The sequence below is a fragment of the Phoca vitulina genome, unplaced genomic scaffold (assembly GCF_004348235.1).
Source record: "Phoca vitulina isolate PV1807 unplaced genomic scaffold, GSC_HSeal_1.0 scaffold4, whole genome shotgun sequence".
Classification (NCBI taxonomy): Eukaryota; Metazoa; Chordata; class Mammalia; order Carnivora; family Phocidae; genus Phoca; species Phoca vitulina.
Genome location: NW_022589707.1, coordinates 11,111,540 through 11,124,351, shown reverse-complemented (window position 1 = coordinate 11,124,351; position 12,812 = coordinate 11,111,540).

The following is a 12,812-nucleotide window of genomic DNA, read 5'->3' as shown; positions in this document are numbered from 1 at the left end:
GCCTTCGGCTCAGGTCATGATCCCAGGGTCCCGGGATCGAGTCCCGCATCGGGCTCCCCCTGCTCTGCGGGGAGCTTGCTTCTCCCTCTGCCTCTGCCTGCCACTCCCCCTGCTTGTGCTCTCTCTCTCTGTCTAATAAATAAATAGAATCTTTAAAAAAAAAAAAAAAAAAAGAGGTGACAGGAATCTGACTAAAAATGATTCCCAGAGGGGACAGAGAAAGATGTCCTGTGGGGAGGAGGGCTGCATTTATAAATGCTTGGGTCTCTTGCAGCCACGGAGGGCTTCCTGAAGGAGCTGGGTGGGAAAGAAGAGGAGGGACGCTGGGAAATGGAAGAACTGGAGGCGTGGTGGTGCCGAGGACTCAGGGGGTTAAAGGCCCACTCTCCCCACTGGCTCACCCCTCTGGGTCCCCATGGAAGTGGCTCACATTACAATTCAAGGGGTGATTCTGGGGGGGGGGGTGAAACCATGTCATGGTCCAGTGGATGGCACTTCTGTTGATTTTATATTCAATGACACACTTTCTTCCACTATGATTTCCTGGCACAGAGGTGAGAGGGTTGCTTCAGGCAACTGCAGGCCTGACCAACAGAAGATGACACAGATCTGTATTCCAAGTCAGGGACAGTGGGGACTACCGAGTGACTTTACTGAGCTCATTTGGGATGCTCCGTGATAGAATCCCTGCCGGGGCTTTCTGCCCAGAAATGTTTCCTGCAGTCCTGGAGTGGGGGTTCTTTTTGACCTTCAGAACCAGTTTCTTGCCCTCACATTTTTGCTGGCACCTTGTTGCTAGCATCTTGCCCCCACATTCTGCCTTTTTCTTGCCATCAGAGGACTGAGAAGTCTACTGCCCTTCCCTTGGTTCATCTTTTTTTTTTTTTTAAGATTTTATTTATTCATTTGACAGAGAGAGAGACAGTGAGAGAGGGAACACAAGCAAGGGGAGTGGGAGAGGGAGAAGCAGGCTTCCCGCTGAGCAGGGAGCCCGATGTGGGACTCGATCCCAGGATCCCGAGATCATGACCTGAGCCGAAGGCAGACGCTTAACCAACTGAGCCACCCAGGCGCCCTGAGAAGTGAATTTTTCTGAATGTCTGACATGAAGCCTACCCCAGGGAGCTGTCTCTCGGTCTGAAACTGAGCTCTGCCCCACCAGCAAACACGGGCTGGGCTCATCTGGAGCAGTGTTGATCTGAATGGGAAATGGGCCAGCTCCCTCATCCTGACTGGCAGGTTTCTTAATTAACTTACAGATACTGTCACTGCTTCGGAGTGCCGTCTTACTGTCACTATTTTTAGCTGCTTGTGCTAGGAATCCACCTGCACCTCAGCCTGTCTGTCCTCAAGCGTGACCTGAATGTGGGCACCACTGTCCATGTGGGGCATCGGGAGAATCTCAACTCACTTCCTGAGAGCTCTTTGGCCCCATCTCCTCTTCCCACCTCCTCCAGGCCAGAGTTTCTAGATCAGCTCCTGGCCTTAAAGGAAGCCTTCAACCAATACCAGGGCCCTAAGAAGCCAGCCTAGGAGAAGGGCTGAGTAGATTAGGCCAAGGAAGCCAGAAACCAGATAAGCCATGAGGCCTTGGAGCTCAGCAGGCAAGGGGACTGAGTGATACCTGGGGACTGTGAGTCATAAAAAGCAAGTCCCAGGAAAGACTGAGAGTTTTGCAGTATTCCCCAGTCATACACAGCACCCTGGCGCTGGCCAATCATCTGGCAAACGGGTGCCACAGTCACCATGGTAACTGAGTGGGAATGTATCAGAACAGGGAAGAATTTTCAAAATCACTTAATCCAAAGCCCTCATTTCATAGATGAGCAAACCGATCCAGAATAGTGTCACAGAGGTGGCTAGAGGCCAACAGAACCAGGATCCAGGCTTTCTAACACCCAGCGGATCACACGTCAACAATGTATATCATGACCGCTGGATACATGAGTGTAAGTCTTGTTTGACAGTCAAGAAAATCGTCCTAATCTACAAGTCTACAAAGCGAGTGAATCAGTACGTTGCTGGAGAGATTGTCCGAAGACACTGATTCTCTAGAGATTCACCAGAAGACCCCATCTCCCACTGCAATCCAAGCCATCTTTGCAGTATCATTTGTAATTACAAAAGCTTTTGATTTGGTGTTTTTCTATCTTCAGTTTAAGACCCTCACAGTTAGATGGAGAACGGGCATTGAGGGTGTCCCAGAGACAGGAGGTGTCCCTGAAGAGAGTGACAACCCGCGGTAAACAGGTAAGACTGGGCTTTAATTGAAATCACAAGCGCAAACACACAAAGAGATTAAGAATGAGGATTAATAATAAAGCTTCAAGTGCTCTTTGCAAAGGAGATGAAGAATCTCATCTTTGAAAAAAAACCCAAAACATTAGTGCCACCTGGGTGGCTCAGTTGGTTAACTGTGTGACTCTTGATTTTGGCTCAGGTCATGATCTCAGGGTCATGAGGTGGAGCCCCACGTCAGGCTCTGCACTGGGTGTGGAGCCTGCTTGAGATTCTCTCTCTCCCTGCCCCTCCCCGAACCCCTCCAAAAATAGATAAATAAATCTTAAAAAGAAAACAAACCAACCAAATAGTCTCCACTGACTATTTCCACTTCCTCACTTCCCATTCACTTCTTCACCCACTAGGATCACACCGCTACCTTCTCTCCAGAGAAGGTCCCTCTGACCTCCCAGTTTCCAAATCTACCAACTGCTTTGTCTTCATTCCAACTGGGATTGACCATGACACTCCTTTCTCTCTTAGCTTCCACGAAACAGGGTTTGTTATTGTTGTTTTCTGGTTCTTTTCTGTTTCCTCTCAGTCTCACTAGCTGATGTGCTTCAAGATCCCATTTATGGCTCTTTATTCCCCCTCACTCCTTCCTGAATGATTTCGGTTCCATACTAATACCCACACACCCACAACCCCCTACATGGTTACCTCCAGCTCTGTCTTCCTACTTTGAGCTCCACTGTAGTATGTGTGTGTGTATGTGCACTTACATATACTTTTTCACAACACAGCAGAACCCACTCAAATCCAGCTCGTCATTCTCTTCCCCCAGAACCAGCATGTACACAGTCGTCCCAAAGACCTCAGCCATCTCTGTCTCCTTCTCTTACTTGACCTCTTCCTCCAGACATAAGTCCTGCCAATTATCTGTCAGCAATGTCTCTTAAATTAAAATTACGCTTATTGAAGGGGAAAAAAAGAAAAAAAAGAATGACTTTTTTCCTCTTTATCCTCATTATCTCAATTCGGACTCATGCACACTTTCTCACAGGACGACCGCAGTAGCTTTGTTTTTTTTACTGTGGTAAAATACACATAACATGAAATTTACTGTTTGAACCCTTGTTGAGGGTACAGTTCAGTGGTGTTAAACATTCTTTGTTGTGCTATCCATCTCAAAGCTTTTCCGCCATCCCAAACTCCTAAACTGAAGCTCTGGACTCATTAAATAGAAACTCCTAATTTGCTCTTCTCTCACTATTGTTTCTTTCTCCATGGATTTGACTATTTTAGGTACCTCATATAATTGGAATCCTATAGTAGTTGTCCTTCTGTGTCTGGCTTATTCTCAGTAGCTTTTTAACTGGTTTCCTTATCTCTAGTTTTTCTTCTCATCCAACCCATGTGTGGAGTAAAATCTACATATCTTTGTTTTGTTTTGTTTTGTTTTTTAAGATTTCATTTATTTATTTGACAGAGAGAGAGATAGCAAGAGCAGGAACACAAGCAGGGGGAGTGGGAGAGGGAGAAGCAGGCTTCCTGCCGAGCAGGGAGCCCGATGCAGGACTCGACCCCAGGACCCTGGGATCATGACCTGAGCCGAAGGCAGATGCTTAACGACTGAGCCACCCAGGCGCCCAAAATCTACATATCTTTGTAAGATATGATGTCTTTGTAAGATATGAAAAGACCTGCTCTTCCATGTTGACTATAAGGAAAATCGTACACTCCTTAACTTGGTGGTCAAGGCCTTTTGAAATCTGGCCACAACTTACCTCTCCAGCTTCACCTCTGGCTCTTCCTCCAATAGTCCCCCAATCACACCACACTACCTGGTAAGCCCTGCATGCCTTCCTCACTGTCCTGCACCTGCCACCTCCCTGCTTGGAATCCCATGTCCTCTCCTTCCTGTGTGCCCTCTCCCAAATCCCTAGGCTTCACTTAGCAAAATCTACTCATCCTTTGAAGCCCAGCTTCCATTTTCCTTCCCTTGTGAAGTTGGCCCTGATCCTCCATTACTGAACTAAACCTTCCCTCCACCGTGTTACTACATCACTTTGCATATCTAGGATTTATGTACATTTCATTTTGTCTTATATTTTTCAATCAAAAGCTATAAGAGATATTGATGTCAGTCTCTCCTTCCAGCATGTAATTTCCTTGGTGGTCAGGAACATGTCTTTTCATCCTTGGTATTCTCACTGGTGGGTACTCAATGAATGTTTGTTCAAGGAACAAATAAACAAAATATTCATCCATCTATACTGTGCTAAAATGATAGATAAGGACACATTAGGTGGTCCCTATGAGACCTCTGCGATACAGGATTCCCAAATACACTTTAGAAACCCTGCCACATGCCATGTAGGAGCATCTTCTCCAGAAATGAGAAGCTGGGATAACAGTTGTTATCACAACATCTGGTTACGATTAGCAGCTCTTTTAAGTGTCAAACATAATAAGGGCAATTACTCAAAGTTGTCATCTTGATAGCCTGAAGCAATCAGACCCAAAGCTTCCCCCAGGAGGCTTGGTAGCAGAATTCAAGCCTGGAAGTCACTCGAACTGCCGGTCTTCCTGATGGGAAACTGTGGGTGCCATTCCCAGGGGGAGTGACGTCCGGAGTGCAGCATGGCCTGTGGGGGCTGCCCAGGGGCTCCTTGACTGACACTAGAGACGTCCAGACGGCTAACAGCCACCAGCCTGAACAGGGACAGCAGGATTTCGTGAGAAGAGAGCATTTTGCAGCAATCAGACATTCTTTGCGTGTGTAGGGCACTTCAGCTTCAAAACACGGTCATTTACAATATTTCATTTACCCTCACAGCCACCTGCGTATGATGATCTCGATGCATCGATGAAGAAACAGGCCAGCCTGGATGCTGTGGTCTTCCCAAGGCCATGGAGGAAGCAGTAACACTTCTGCTGCTTCGTATCTGGGCCTCTCAGTGAGAGCTTGGGCATCTTGAGGTTATGTAAGGTTTTTAATATGTAGCTCACAAGTCTTTTCTCCCAGTGTGTTGTTGATCTGATTTTGTTTATGGTGTTTTGTTTTAAAAAGTATAAAATTTTGGTTTGGTAAACTGATCAATATTTTGCCTTTGGGGTCTTGTATTTTGAGTTTTGCTTACAAATGTTTTCCTTATCCCAGGATTATAAACATGTTCTTCTGCATTTTTGATATGACCGTATATTCACTGCTGGACTGTTTGCCTAATGGTGATCTCTGTCACCCAAATATGAGCTCTAAGAAAGAGTCATGTCTGTTTTGTTGTCAACTGTATCCCTACAGCATGTCACAGCCTAGTCCTCCTGTGTTCAATACATGTTTAGAGTTTAAAAAAAAAAAAGAGGGCGCCTAGGTGGTTCAGTCGGTTAAGCATCCAACTCTTGGTTTCAGCTCAAGTCATGATCTCAGGGTCAGTGAGATGGAGCCTTGTGTCGGGCTACATTCAGATTCGCTCTCTCTGTCTACCTCTGCCCCTACCCCGCTCGTGCTCACTCTCTCCAATAAATAAATAAAATCTTAAAAAAAAAAAAGAATGATGTGGGTATTATTTACAAGAGAATACAAATAACCCTGAAAGAAAGTCAATATAGGAAATTTGGGTATTGTGAATTTTATAAAAGAATTCTGTGTACATTCTGTTAAGTTTTACCCACCATTTTGAATTCCAGCTATTGCCAACTTCTGCAGTAATCCCCAGAGAATCATAAAATCCTGAGTTTTGGAAGAAAGGTTAGGGATTGTGGAGGGCTCCAACTCCTTGGTTGGTGAGCCATTCCTTCACACGGCTCCCCACTTACAGGCTGTTGAGTTTGTGTGCACAGCTTCTTGGGCCCCAATCCCTGTCCTGGGAGACTGAAGTATGTTCTAAGAACATCCCCTACTGTTGGCCTCCTATAGGCCCAAACCTCGTGGTGAGCACTTTGATACCCTCTCCCTTCCCAATGTCCCAACCTCAGATTTTCTGCCATGTCTATGTAAGGTCATGTGCACCACCTCCTTTCCTTTCTTTTACTCTAAGACTGATAAGCATTTCTGGGCAACATGAAATTATTCTGATCGGGTCCATTTCAGATATTTGCCAACCTCAACTGGGCCCTTGCTACTTGTTACCATTCTTTTTATCTCTACTTTTCCCTTCCTGCTACATGCCCCCCAAGTGGTAGTTTTGCATTAGTACGTTCTCCAACTCCAAATCCCCATTCTACACATGGCTTCCTCATTATACTGAGCTGATGGAATCCCTTAACATTTCACGTCTTTACCTCAAAACCCTCTCTCTTATGTGCTACCATCTTGGACGGACAAGTATCCCTCTTACTAAGAGTAAACCTCCACCTGCACTCTGATTCTGTTCGGTTGTTTTCTTGTTCAAATTTACTTTTTTGGGGGCACTTGGGTGGCTCAGTCGGTTAAACGTCAGACTCTTGGTTTCAGCTCAGGTCATGATCTCAGGGCTGTGTGATCGAGCCCTTGCATCTGGCTCTGTGCTCAGCGGGGAGTCTGCTTGAGATTCTCTCCCTCTGCCCCTCCCCCCACTTGTGTGTGTGTGTGTGTGCACGTGCACACACGAGCTTGCGTGCTCTCTCTCTCTCTCTGTGTCTCAAATAAATAAATCTTTTCTTAAAAATTCACTTTTTCAAATAATTTGTCTTCTCTGAATTCTAACCAGCTCGTGATTTCCCTCAGGTTGGAGGGAGCGTCCTTTCCTCTGTGTTTGCCTCTCAAACTGTTGTCATTATCCCTTTATCAAACTTCTTTGCAGTTTTATTTCCAATTCTTTAATTTCTAGTCATTCTTCATTCTTCAGTCTACTGCAACTGGCTTTTAGTATCTCCACCGGATTAAAACCAATCCCTTGACGATTACTGATCTCCTGCCAATAAAATGTAATAGCACCCCAGCCTCCAAAATTTCCTTCCTTTCCTCCCTCATTTACTCAAACTGAATGTCAGGGAGTATGCTAAGCCCTGGCTTTATGTAGACAAAAAGAATCATCCCTTCATCCATGAAGGGATCTCTAAGGTACTAAGGAAGGTGGGACCACCTAAGTTTGCCTAGGAGTGTGAGAGAAAGCTTCAAGGAGCAGGTTGCCATGATGAGGATATGAATGGTGTGTGCATTCCAGGTTGAGAGAACAGATATGCAAGAAACCGGTGCACAGTCTCATGAAGTAGAGAATATCATTCTGTCTGTTAGGGGAGAGGGCACTGGGTGCCACACCAGCAAAACTTAAATTTCATTATGAAAGTACTGGGGGTGGGGGAGCTTTTAGAGAGTTTTGACAGGGAGGGGACACAACCCGTTCTAGAAGCTCTAAACAGCAGTTGACCGCTCATCATCAGCCCCCAACCCTGCTCCTCTCTCTTCTGTCGTTCTCACAGTTCTGATTCCTTCCATTGGGATCCCAGGTTAGGTCCTGCGGATGAGAGGCACGGAGGTAACATGTGAAAGGTCGATGAGAAGTAGCTGCATTTCGAGAGGTGGCTGCAAATAGGCGGCCACTGGCAAATGTGGGGTTTGGGTAGCTGCTTCTCAGAGACCTCCTGAGAATCACCAAGTGGGTGCTGCAAGCAGCTGAGAGCTCTCCGGGGAAGGCTTTTCTGATTCCTGCCCTTCCAGACGTCCTGAAAGCCAGCAGAGCCCCTCCTGACTTTTCCTCTCCCAGCCTTTCCAGCGGCTGTGGCACCCCTGGCTTCCTGACGGAACCCTGAGGCTGAATGCCACTTGGACACGGTCCGGCACTGACAACGCACACTCAGTTTTCCTTTGTGGCAGACCACTCATCTCTCTTTTCCCCAGTCTATCGGTCTCACTCTCTCCCCTGTGAAGATGACTCCAAAACTGTATTTCTACCTCTGGCCTCTCCCCGAAGTCTCACCCAAATTTCCAACTATTTCCTGGACACCTCCCCCTGGATGACCTGCCAAAACCTCAAACTCAACAAATCCATACACTTACAATCATCTTCCTTCTAAACGAGTTCTTTTCGTGAGTCCACATTTCCTTTAAGCCCAATACAATGATTTATTGCAGTTATCTGGCTCAAAATCATAGCCATACTCTTATTTCACCTTCATCCAGGTAAATATTTATATTAAATATAAGTATAATTTTACCATGTGCCGGTCCCTTGGTTAAGAGCTGGGACTAGAAGGGTTAACAAGCAGACGAGTTCCTGCTCTCCAAGAGCTTAAAAGTCTAGCGGAGGATCTAGGAGAAACCTAAGAAAGTTCTGAAATTATTTTTCTTTTATCCTTTAACTTGCAAAAATTCAAGATTCTGAAATCCCTCTTGAATTCTTTCCCCTTCTTTCCATTCACAACCCCCTGATCAACCAATAACCTCTACCTGGACTATTTCTCTAGTTTATTGGCCAGACTTTTTGTTGTATCGTGGAGCTTTTTAATGTTTTTTTTTAAAAGATTTCTTTATTTGAGGTAGAGAGAGAGTGTGAGAGCAAGCATGCACATGCGTGCAGGAGCAAGCAGGGGGAGGGGAGGGAGAGAAGCAGACTTCCTGCTGAGCAAGGACCCTGAGGGGCTGGATCTCATGACCGGAGCTGAAATCAAGAGTTGGATGCTTAACCGACTGAGCCACCCAGTCACCCTCTTTTTTATGTTTTGATAAAATACATATGCACATACTATATTTTGCAGGCAATTTCAGGGAGTCATCAATAGCCCCTCTGAGGCCAAACCCTAGGTTCTTTGGGTTCTTTCATTAACTCAAAGAAACCCCTCCAGGGTCTCTCCCATCTTCCCCATTTCCATCTAGGGCTGTATATTCATAAAGCACAATCCTATCATGTCTTTCCCCTGAAATAGAAATTGTCAGTGGCTCATTTCCAACAAAAGCAGTGGCCAATCCACCCTCAGGCTTTCTCTCTCTCAAGTTCCCTACACAAACGCCAGGTTTCTGCTGAACTGAGATGCAATCCCCATATCCTATGCAATCCCCATATCCTATGCAACCCCGTCCCAAAGTCTTTCTTCGCTCAGACTGTACTCCCCACCCCCAAGTCTCAGCTTATCTAAAGCTCTCAATTCTTTGAGCTACTTTGACATTTTGTACTTCTGACATTCACATCCAGTCGTGTTTTAGAGTTGACTCGCCCCACTTTTTCAGATTATGAGAATGGGGATCATCTTATCTTTGTACCGCCTGAAGAATCTGGCATTATGCCTGGCCCATGGTAGATGTTTGGAAAAAAATGTTAGACTAAATTAAATCCAATCTCTTTTTCATGTTCTAGTTTCAGTTGTGTCTCCTTCCTATGCCCTCTCCTACATAACCGTCCTTCAAATATTTGAAGACAGTTACCTGGTCTTTGTTCCTTATCTGTACAAAATCCAGAAGATACTGGTTAACTCGGTAGACTAATTTAAGGTGAACAAAATGCAATATAAGCACAAAATAGTCACGAAGTCCACGAGGGTCCTATTTCCCAACCAACCTTTGACACACACTCTATGATTTGGGACAAAGAGTATCTCTTCAAACCCTTTTCTTCCCCCACCACTTAGTAAAAATAAAGGAGAAACAGATCATTCCACCCTTATCATAGGCATTCTATAAATATAAACAAGAAATTTCACAAAGCACTTGCAGCTTTGGAACAAAAAGGGAGTATGACCAACGTCATAGATAAATGTGGTTGAGGATGGGTGACAATTAGTTCTAGCTCTGCTATTAAATCTGTGACCTGGGACAAAAACCCAACTTTGGGCTTATTCATCTATTTTTTGCATATTATGGAGACTGATAAAAGCCGAAGAATGCATGCTACTGGAACAAAATAAAAAAAAAAAAAAATCTTCTGGACTATACGTAATATGCATGGCATTTTAATAACAGCGTTTTAGTTTTGCGAATAGTAAAGGTGAAAATAAGAAAGCTGCAGATCATTATTTCTCTTGAAATGCTCTTATTTATAAGCCCCAAGGTTTTTAAATCAGCCAGCCCACACACACACAAATTCTATTTGGCCGAATAATTTCTATTGCTCTTGTACACCTACTTCCTTCAACTAGAGAAGGGATGCTGTGGAAGGAGGTGCCGTGACTACACTTACAAACATCTGCCTGATATACCCAGTTTCCCTCAGGGATGGATCAAATGTGAAATACATTCCTTACGATGGCCAATTCTTTCTTATCAGATGTGCCCTAAACATTTGGGCCAATGTTAATATTCTTTCCCAATTTATTTGGGCTATCCCTAATAACATAATGATTTTACCCTTTAAAGGGATTTTTCTAATTAGATACTCATTTCTTTAAATTGATTTGTTCAAAAATAATTTTAGAAATGTATTTTTGAAGGCAGGTCTTTCTGGTAGGAAACTGCCTGAGTGTCTGAAGGCTATATCTGGACTAAATTAGCAATGTGTTAAGCACAAAGGAGTACTGCTTTTTGCAACAAAATGAGTATTTGGTTTTTTAAAGAATTCATGCTAATGACCTGAGTCATCTTTCACTTGGATAGACCACTTGGGCAGAAATAACTCCATCTGACAGGATATGTTTCACGATTATGTTTAAGGTATATAAGTTAAACTTTTAAAGTTTACATACCTTAAATATAATAAGGACCTAAATCAAATGATGTTGGTAAAAATTAGCTAGAAAACTCAAATAACGTGTGCAGTGTATGCCATGTCTTGGAGTTCAGGCAATCGTGTGGGAGAGCACGAGAGCACCAACTGCATTCTCCTCTATATTGGCCATCGTGGCATAATCCTTTTGGAGAGACATTGTTGACAGTTATTACCTATTCACAAATTACAATTCATATAAAGTTAAGGATAGGGGATTCTTGCCTCCTCTGCAGTTTCTAGAGTCGTTCTAATTCAATGTAGCCTAGAAAATGACCCACATCCGTATGACTTGCAACACCCTCCCCCCCCAAAGCTACAGTAAAACTTGCCTTTTAACATCCAGACTAATATTTTAACCATTTAAGTAATCCCCTGTGTGACGAGCTTTTGGAAAGCAAACTACTGACTGTAAATCAAAAGAGCTTCCCTGGAAAAGAGGATGTTAAAAACTTCTTCAGAGAAACCACTTCAAGATAAACAAATGTGGGCAGGTACCATTCAAACCAAGGAATATACAATATGGCGGCTAGTGCTCATTGGCCAATAGCAAGAAAGCTCCCCCTACCTTATTGCCTGACAAATTATGCCTCTTAACTTCTAAAATCAGAGCAAAATCTGGACTAAGATAGTAGATTAAACCTACATATTTAATTTCATTTCTCCCTAAAGATCTACTGAAATTAGAATAAAGAACAAAACGGAGGATGTGAGAAGAGACAGCAGAACAAAACTGGCAACCTAGAAAATAGATTGGTTGAGTGAACTCAGCTGACCTGAGAAGCCACAAGCTAAGATTCGGGAAACTGAGATCCAACGCAATTTACACCATAGAATCTTCAAGAACACGGAAACTGACAGTGCCAGGTGCCCCTAGAACCAAGGGGAAAATATGCAGAGTGGGGCTATAAAAAAATATGACTGAGAAAGCTGTTGTAAGAAGTTAGCTCCCTAGATTCCTTTCTCAACTCCACACCATGGTGCAACCACTTGTCTCCTAAATGGGCAGATATCTGGAGACTTAATCCCTGGAAAGGAAAGGACTCAAAACAGGGATTAAGGGAATAGATGCATAATGAATACAGACTACCAATACAGCTTTGGCAATCAGACCATTAGCCTTTAGGCCAGCCTTCGTATGACTCTTCATGCAACTGACCAGCCCAAGAGAAAAGGCCTAAAGACAGTAGGCGTTCTCCAACACAGAGCCCATCCAGATCTTCCAAAGTTGGCAAGCTTCACGCTTCCAAAACTTCCTATCAGCTTTTTATAGTCTTATTTATGAGCAGATAACCTGAGAAGTCTCTGATATGGAAGATGGAGATCAAAGCAAATAGATAAAACCAACTCTACAAATATAAAACTACAAATATAAAGAATAACATTGTAATAAACCTTCCTAGAAAGAAGAGCAAAAGACAGAGATGGAAAATTGGAAAAAAAGAAAAGCAGAAGGAAAGTCCAGAAGGTCCGATATTTGAATAACGGGATTTCTAGACAGGGAAAACAGGGAAAATAAGAGCAAGAAATGCATTAGTGAAATAAGAAAATTTCCCAGAACTGAAGGACATGAGTTACTAGATCTTAAAAATCTGTGTGCCCATTGTGTGCAGCACAATGAATTAAAATTGAGCCATACCAAGGAACACCATTGTGAAATCCCAGAACATGGAAGACAATTTTTGTAAGCTTCCAGAGAGGGAGGAAAAAAAAGATTACACATAAAGGATCAGAACAGCTTTGGGCTTTTTAACAGCAATACTGGAAGCAAGAAGACAGTAGACTAATGCCTATAAAGGGAAAAAAATATCTACAATTTAGAATCCTGTATCCACTAAACTACCAACTGAGAGTATTTCCAGATATGCAAATTACTAAAATATTTATCTCCCACACACCTTTCTCAAGAAGTTAGTGGGGAATGTCACTCCCACAAAATTGGGAGACTTAAAAAAAAAGAGAGTAGGATGGAACATA